Source organism: Temnothorax nylanderi, unplaced genomic scaffold, assembly GCF_030848795.1.
Source record: "Temnothorax nylanderi isolate EJ_2023f unplaced genomic scaffold, tnyl_v1.0 TNYL_tig0146_pilon, whole genome shotgun sequence".
In the NCBI taxonomy this organism is placed as follows: domain Eukaryota; kingdom Metazoa; phylum Arthropoda; class Insecta; order Hymenoptera; family Formicidae; genus Temnothorax; species Temnothorax nylanderi.
In genome coordinates, this window is record NW_027249208.1 from 344,264 (window position 1) to 353,880 (window position 9,617).

General features: G+C 38.4%; 1 long non-coding RNA gene across 2 annotated transcripts; it reads left to right on the forward strand.

The window, feature by feature from the left end:
* Positions 1-2,850: 2,850 nt before the first annotated feature.
* On the forward strand, positions 2,851-5,439 carry LOC139777392 (uncharacterized). Of its 2 annotated transcripts, XR_011719347.1 has the most exons (4): positions 2,851-3,208; positions 3,653-3,832; positions 3,904-4,833; positions 4,998-5,439. It is a non-coding gene; the product is annotated as an uncharacterized lncRNA (long non-coding RNA). The 2 variants fall into 2 exon arrangements; XR_011719346.1 differs by lacking the exon at positions 3,904-4,833.
* Positions 5,440-9,617: the final 4,178 nt, after the last annotated feature.

Sequence of the window (9,617 nt, forward strand, 5' to 3'; positions counted from 1 at the left end):
TACCGTTAGAAGGCTATCAAATGCCTTGAAGATCGTCAAAGCTAGGAGATAGGTTGAAAAATGTTCAATATCATTGTTTACTTATTCGCAAAGCCACGTTTTCTTCAATACCCGTTATCATGTAGCGCTCACCGCTGATCATCATTGATTATCGGCACTCTGATTTTCATCATGGTACTCGCCTTCGGGCATCACTCATTCGCGCGTAACGCCGTGATTATCCGTTCTCTGTTATTATCTCTTCGCTAAACTCTGCAATTTGGAGCGGTACGGAACGGCGTATACCTCCCCGTGATCGCTTTACATCGACTACAGTGGACAAAGTGGTATATTCGAGATTAAGAGTGTAAAACTATGTACGTAGCTGCAGAAGGCTCACTGCAAACGATTATTACAAAGATCGCGCTTGCTCTCCTTTATAGATATTGGTTTTTCATCAAGCATGAGCAGGGCCGATTTACAAAATTTCGATAACTACACATAAACATAATACTAATTCCAATTCAATAGTATAATATTATAAAACAAAAAAGAATATTGAAATTTGGAAGAATATCGCGGACAAAGAAAAATTTTCAATCTCAAATGTAATCAAGTTACCTTCTTTTCTGTTTGTGGTGATACTTTTTAATTTATTGTGACATCGAGAAACTTTTCAAAATTACTTTTCAAATGCTTCTTTTATACGATAAAAGAAACACGAATTGTTAGAAAATGAAAATAATTTCAGTTATTATAAATTTAAGATTTAATTAATCAATTCAGTATTATATATTACAGCAAGTAATCTTAATTAAATTTAATTATAAAAATCTCAAGTACTTGCTCAAGTAACTTGCAGAATATATAATATTTATGTTTTTCTGCTTTTACGTACCACCTTGTGTAATCTCGAGACTGTCTTTGGAATTTTTCCGCAACAAGCTATTAGAATTTCTTCATTACGAGAGGAAGATCGAATAAAAACATCGCGATGTACTTTTACGAGCCCGGATAACGTTACATTTTCCGGAGAGTTACATCAGCTCGACGTAATCGCACCCGAGTATCGCAACGAATCGGTGCACTCGATTATTACGATAAACCGCGTCATCCGCCAGGCAGCCGGAAGCGGCGTGCAGCGGCTGCCACGTGCGTGTCACCATGCCATTCGCGATCGAGTATCGTCTTCCGCGCGCGTGTACGAGCGGCCAATTAACTCGCCGCGCCGAGAGAAGATGATCCGATCTAATCCCGTATCGGCTCTCAGAAAGGCACGCACCTGCACCAGTTTCCCTCCTTCGACGCTCGCGGGAGGTCTAAAGGCACATCCTTCAATTACGCTAGTGTATTTCAACTATTCCGTTCCTAATCATTACACGTGTATTTTCAAAATAATGTTCACTTATATTAGTTTCGGGATGTTTTATAGATCTCTATATGTGTATGAGAGTAAATTGAAGCGATTATATCGATTATGAAAGCTGAATAACTTGTATCACATTTTCATAATGAGCCGGTTCACTAATCGTCTGTGCTCTAAAATCGAAACTTGAAATGTCTAATAGTTTTTAACGACGTACTATATTATACGTCTTATTGTTTTTCACAAACGCCATAATAAAAGATAAATATAGTAATTAAGGAACTTTAAAGTATATAAATAACTTTTTATTTAAAATATGACAATTTTTATGTGATTAACGTTATCAAGTTTAAAGTTCAAAAAATACGAACGTTCAGTGGGGGTATTTATATTAGTTTTGATACACAATCTGTATCACGTATTATAGATATAAGTATTTTTGAAGTACAAGAGAGAGGATTAAGATACGGTCACTCTACCTTTTCCGGAGCACGCAACGCGGCTGTACCGGACGGATTAATGGATACGCATGGTCGTCATCATGACGCGGACGGACTATACGGTGTACGGTCGAGGGGGAGAAGGGTGAATAAAAAGGGGAACGTAAAAGAGAGGGATGTAGGGGGAACGTATATGCGCCTTCATGGGCAGGATTCTCGTCGGGAGGATGCACAGCGATAATTGGCGATGCCTTTAAGCATCGCTATAGCTCCGGGTGTAGCTATTATACCTACCGCGGCGCGTGCATTATGACGAATGAACGTGCACACGAAGAGGACGAGTAAGTTCTCCTCTTTCTCTGTACCGTCGTCGTTATCCGCCGGTATGAGTCCGCTTTTCTATTGTACGCGTAAGATTGTGCCTAGGTGGTTGAACATGTTGACATACTGTTTGATATAACTCGCGATGATGAGAAATAAGGCTTCAGTACTTGTCTAATTACTATCCTTATTATTAATTTACTATTACTTTTTTTTTTTATCAAAATTCTAATTTTAGATTAATAATTGTTTCTCGTAATTCTTACTGCTAAAAAACGCGAATAGGTAGTGAAATTGAAATGGAGATTTTTATTTCCGCTGTTTTATCTGCGTTTCCGCCAAATCTATATCTTACTTAATGTTATTTATCGTAGCAATTCAATGTTTCTTTGTCATAGAAAACAAACTACGTTTCATTTCTCAACGATATACAGGACAGATTGCACAATGATCCCCGACTAACTGTTAACACAATGCGGCTGTGTGTCAAAGGTTAAACACGCCATCGATCGTCATCTCGGCTTCATCGCAACGTCTACCGATTTCTTACTTTGAAGTCCGGCGATATCACCCTGAAACCATCTCGCCACGGACTACCACAGCGACTCGAGGTAGAATTTCAGAAGGACGAGTCTTCCGGGTGGAACTACTATTACTACTACCACCACTACTACTTGCCAGGCCTAAAGGGTTAAACGTATCGCAAGAAAACAGACCTCCGCGCGCGGCGATGCTGGGCAATGCTTCCTCTTCCCATCGCGATCTCCATTTCCCCGGGCAAAAAAGTGGCCGCGCGCAGCGGCGGCGGGGCTACAGTCGCCGTCGACGCCGTCTCTCTACAAGGTATGCTAAGCTAAGCGCAAGAAGCGGCGGCGGAGGCGGCCGCGGTCGGTCTCTCGGACAACCTCGAAGGTGGAAGGAAGTGGCGAGGCAGCAAGCAGCGGCCAAGCTAGGCGTGAGTCATCGAGGCGAGACAAGATCTCGGGTAAGGAGGCGGCCTTGATGCCGCGAAACCGTTCGCGATATCGGAACGCCGGCTCCGATCGTCGTCACGTCGTGCGCCGCGGCCGGTGGACTATAGACCGCTCCAAGGAGGATTAGGGTAAATCGAAGCACTATATAGGGTGTTCAAGGAATACCAGAAATCTCTCAACAACGGGCTCTTAGTATTTCGTACTTCGCGAACGAGGACGTCTTTCTTATTAACTCATTCGTTACAAATGCCACATGTATATATTCAGTTAAAATTGGAAATTTCCCAATAAATAATCGATTAAGGCCCAGTTTCAAAAATGTCGGTTAACTTCTAACTTTTGGTTAACTCATTCTTCGTCTCTTTCTAAGGGGGACGTTAGAAAGAGACGAAGAGTGAGTTAACCTAAGGTTAAAAGTTAACCGAAGTTAACCGACGTTTGTGAAACTGGGCCCAAGATATTAATGCTGTTGCTTTGTTTATATTTATATTATATTAGAAATATTAATAGGAAATTAGTTCTTGAAGCATTTCAAGCATGAATAATGACGTGCGAAAATTCATTTGCCACAGGAAGAAAATCAGGTGCGACGTCTCGCTTCCGACATCATAATTCTATATAATCACGATGCCTGAGCCGGAGCCTTAATGAAAGCGACAATAATCTTTAACCTGGAAACGCGATATTTGAGGGTGGCATAATCGGATTTGCAGAATGTTGACGCGCATATTATAATGAAACATCGGTCTCCGGTAAGTTCATTGGTACGGTTGCGATCGATCAAAGTGACGAACCTGCTCTTCAGATGTGCACAATTTTACAGTTATGGAGTACCAGCGACGACGACGTCTTCATTCCGCGCGTTAGGAGTGCGAGAATGCGAGAATGCGAGAATGCGGCAAAAGGCGATTCTATCACTCGGCAGAAGTAGTACGAGCGAAACTCGCGTCATGAAAAAAACTTAGAAAAATTGCACGCAAAATTCGAGCGTCTTGAACGATCATTTCTCAATAGCATCATTTAATATTTTTTTCTGAGATAGTCTGATTTAAAACGTTAATGAATGCTAGTAAAAGTTTAATTAATCTCGTGATTAATTTTAACAAATCGCAACACGAGATACATAGAATATTAATTTTCTATTCGTTTTTAAATTTAATTATTTTGTCTAAATTTTTATTGTGTTTTACACTTTAAATAACGGTAATATAGAAGCCCACAAAAATTTCCTAACTATAAGCTGTGCAATAAATTCATATAGAAGTGTCGAGAAGAACAATAATCTTGAACGGTTCTATCTTCAATTCCGCAACACTTAATCTAACACGTGCCGCGAACTTGATCCCATCTTTGGGGTGATCTGGCCTAAGCAGGATGTCCTTGCCAGAGATAAATCACGCATAGAAATACATTCTCAGCCTTGCGCACCGGCGTACGTAGGAAAACACCTGCGTTTTAGTAGCCTAGAGCGACAGACAATTGTTTGTTGCCAGCCTGCCGTAGCAGCGCATTGTGAAATCGTCATCGCTAAGTACGATTGCGACGATAACGACGAGGCGGTTACTATTAGCGTCTTTCCGTATATATTACTACATTTGCGATGCGTGCATGAATAATTTAACGCAAATTCATATTCGAAACGAATCAAGGAGAAGATCGCGAAGAGAGAATCTCCAATCGGAAAAGATTTGATTATCTTCTTAGTAATTTAGTAAAATAAAAGTTAGAAAGGATCTTATTGTCGAAAAGATAGGTACATGGAATAAATAGATATTAAAAAGTTTCTTAATAATATGTGCGATATAATATGTGTCTATAATTTTCATGAAGTTATTAATTTAATTACAATAAATTAGAATATTTCTGACGCAAATAAAAGTAATCACGTGCGCGCTATATAAGGTGATGTGTTTTCAGGGCAATTTTTGATGTTTCTCTTGGTTAACGCCACCCGTGGTGTGAGGAGATTGAAAACAAAAAAAATACGGAACAGGACGGAAAGAGAAAAAGAGAGAAGGATGCAAGGAAAAAGCGGGCGTTACCAAAGAAAGACCCGTTGTCGCCGGTAAAATCAACCGAATGGAAAAATCAGACGTCGGATGGGCTCATTACCGATTCGGCATGTGAATTGCTCAATTTGCAGCTGCAAAAGCACGAACGAGCTCACCTGGTGCAAGCGTAGCATCCAGACCGGGATGGGGAACAAGAAATCACCGCATTGATCAGATATATTAAGGTAATGGCAAAATTAAGATATTTATTCGCATGTGCTCCTCACATATAATTTCCTATTGAAAACTTCTAATGCGGCCAAAATAATCTTTAATTTCTGATTACGTTTTATGAATCATGAAGCTGATTTTTTATATTAAATAATATCTCGCGTAAAATATATAAAGTAATATGTTTTTCAAAATGTGTGGTATCTTAATTTCTCTCTGTGCCTGAGTTAAGTTCCTTGAATGGAATAAATAGGAACTCGTGAGATCAATTAAATATGCAAATCAATTTACTTAATAAAAAATTAATTATTTAATGTATTCTGTTAGTAGTTTGCTCGTTAATTAATCTATAAAATTTGTGCAGGAGATCGATAGTCTCTCCGGTCTCTCCATTGATGTTGCAGGGCGTTTTAATAATGTGTACGTTTTAATAACAAAAAAGTTGCACTTTTTAAACATATCTGCATAAAATAAATTTTGATATCGATAAAATATCAATATCTATTTCATCATTGATAGAAAATTATTTTTTAATAAGTCTACTAGAAAAAATGTAATTTTTTGCAAAAAAACGTATCTATATGTGTATATAAATGAAAAATAAATATTTTGCTTTAATCTCGAAATTCTCGAATAATCTCCAGTTAAAAAACGGTAGCAAATATATTTGCAGATTACTATAAGATTGCAGCAGACTTATGGAAATAAATGCATTGCTGGCAAATCGCATCGGAGTCGGAATTTAATTATGAGAAAAACAACCATAACAGTAGCATAAAGGTATACTTGTTAGCTACTTTTGCATATTTTATTCATTACAGTCTTTTATTTATGACGCAATTTGCTGCACGCTAGCGATGCACTTACTTCTATAAATTTGCAGCGCGGTTGTGATAATCTGCAAATATATTTCTTATCGTCTTTTATTTTTACTCAATTCCTGGCGTTATTTTACGCTATTTTATTATTGCAATTTTTCTGAAGTGCTGATATTTTAAGTGCAAGTATTTTTGATATTCTATATTGACATATATTAATTAGTAACTATTAATATCTTTTAAGTAATAATAATATTTATGAGAAAAATATATTTGAGACATATTTATATATTTTTCATGTCAGTAATTCATATCTTTTTCATATATGTGCAATTCCAACTAACAATTAAAATTTTTAAATAACTATTAAACAATTTCTAAATTTAAACAATAAACGTTTCTAACAGACACGTGGCTCTACCTATTGCGAGTTGCTCTCACAGCATGTAACTTTTCTCGTCGGTAAAGCATGTACTTGCAATTACTTACAATGCATTACTTTTTACCGCGTAAGAAAAGAGAGAGAACAAAATATATTGTATAATGTACAAAGTTGCTAGTTATATCTAATATAATTTTCATAAGTCCATTATATATCTTTCTCAATAAAATAAAAAATAATTAAAAACTCACCAGTGCGATGCGCAGCGGTGGCGTTATAGTCCACACTGAAACAAAATATAAATATATATTAAATTAAATATCCAAATTAAATACTCACAAAAAATAATAATAAATATCTCCAAAACAATTTTTATATGCACTTAATTTTTTCTACATTCTTTTATAAGCTATAATTAATAAAAGAATTATATAATTTAAAAAACTAAATTTTGTTAAGCATAAGTTTTTATGGAGTTTGATAAAAAAATCTCTAATTTTTGTCTCTAATTTATATAAGTAATTTAAATAATCATTACTCAATCAAGATAAAGTATTTTATTTTCATCTCTCATAAACATATTGAACATACTATATAAACATATTAAACATTAAGTATTAAATATTTTACTAAATTATTATTTCATCTCGTAATAATATATTTCATGTATATGCATTGTTTATTACACGATTTTGCAAAATGCATTAAATGTATTAAGGACGTTCTCCGGTCCTTATACTAGAGAAAATCGATTTTCTTAGGATTTTCTTGAAACTGTGAATATACGTTAATTTAGGTGTGTTTTATGCGTGGTATAAATTTCAGTACCTCTTCCGGTATAAAAAATAAAGATACTGAGCCTCAAAGTTTCAAAAAAAAAAAAATTTAAATTTAATTTGTTTTTAGTTTTGGCATTTTTTCTTTATAGAACTCGACGAGAGGAGCAACTTTGGTCCTCTTGGCCAACCTCGTATCTCTTACCGTTTGGCCTGGAAAACCTTTTCATTAGTAAAAGTTGAAACTTTGAGGCCCAGTATCTTGATTTTTTATACCGGAAGAGGTACTGAAATTTATACCACGCATAAAGCACACGTATATTCACAGTTTCAAGAAAATTCTAAGAAAATCGATTTTCTCTAGTATAAGGACCGGAGAACGTCCTTAAATGCCCGACGCAACCGCCGCGGGGAGAACACTCATTAATATCGCAAGTAACAAATAAATAATAAATAACATATTACTCACTCAGGGCTGCTCCACCGTCGCCCGATGCCTCCCCAGGCCTCCTCCTCCTCTGCTTTTGGTCCTCTGTGGCACTCACACACACTCGCGGAAACACGGTTAACCACGATCGGCCGCTCGCATCTTCGAAATACAACAATCGCTCGGCACTTCGTACGGCACTCCCGATATTAATTAAACGTGCGACTTTTTATGCGACCTGAAAGATTAACAAGGGAGATTACGCGATACGATCGCATCGGGAAGCGTCAAGCAATTTGCTCGATATTCACGACGTCTCGCGAATTTAGCACGGCGCGGCGACGCGACGTCGAATGATGGTGTCGAACGGCGAAGCGAATTCGGAGATTTCGCGGTCAACTTCACGCGCCAGGAGCGTGTACCCGGTGACCCCGGTGTACATACCGCCGTGGCGCTGAACTAATGCTCCTAGCTGAATGCCGCGCATTTTCTGTATCTTGAACAAGCAAATTATGTACTCTCGCGTTTCACGGCGATTGTTTACCCGTATTGTAATTCAAATATAGTTAAAACAATAGATATCCGCGGAACGCAATGTTCGAATATACGATTGTCGTTTTGTTGGTTACTTGCGATGGATGTGTCGATGGAATAAATCTCGCGAAATACATGCTTAAACGAGTCATCGATGTGCGAATTTACGCGGCGCGGTAATCGGATTCTAAAACGCGATTAGATACTGAGTTGGTAATGACTGAACTTACTAATTAGATGTCTCGCGACACGCCGCTCGCCTCGGAGACGACATGTTCCCGTGCTGTTTACGTTGCGATGAATTGAAAGCCGGCAACTTCACCATGTACAACGCGAATCAAATTCGTGATTAATAAACAGGTTGATTGTGTCCGAAAATACACGATCGAAATTCAATATGATTTTCGCGTAACATATTTCAAACCTTTAGATTAAATGATACTTAAAGTATATACGCATATGAATTAATAAATGACCGACTTCTTTATTGTGTCTCCCGTTACTTGCATTATTAGGTTCAACGGCCCGCGTATTATTCCGCGCTTTCAATCAAGAAACGAAATTTTGTTTAATTCGGATTGGCGAGAAATTTCAAGTGTACACATTTTATGTTCGACTCGAGTGTCACTGAGGAGACGATTATCGCCCGTGATGGCCGTGATTATCGCGATTAAACAGTAATTTACATCAATTCCCAATCCTCTATTGACTCGATTTTTCCCAATGGAGAATTGCGAGAAAATTGCTTCGACAAACGCATGACTGTCGATCCGTTCGCGAATCGTCAATCGCGGTTAAGCTGGCCACACACACTTTCCGTAGAACGTAACAGTAGGATTTCGACCAATCGCGTTACTCGATTCGGAAACGTACAGCCGTACGTTCTTGAATCGAGCAACGCGATTGGTCGAAACCTTACTGTTACTGTTACGGAAAAGTGTGTGTCCGGGGCTTTAATCAGTCGCGTAAGCCGGTTTAGCCGGTAATCGCTAATATTGTAATATTACCGTGTAATCGTGTCTCGAGAGACTACGATATGCGGACTGCGGAGCGGCACGCGTCGCTACCGTCTCGCTCGAGTCGCGTCGTATGAATGATAGCGCGGCGACCTTGCGCGGCTTGTGCCCTGCGCGAAGCAGTGGCGTGGCGGCACGGCGGCACGGCGGCGCGCGCGGCCGCCGTTACGTTCAAAACAAACGCTCGCCGACCGTTACCGCAAATCGCGCTTCGGCGAAATGTTTATTTCGTTTTATAAGATATTTTTACGTGGAATATGATCCTAATCGTTACATTTCAAAGCAATCTTTACGGGTTCTCATCGCACGTTTTTATGGATCTTTCAGCGTTGAAGTTTGGATCTATATATTCATGTTAGATT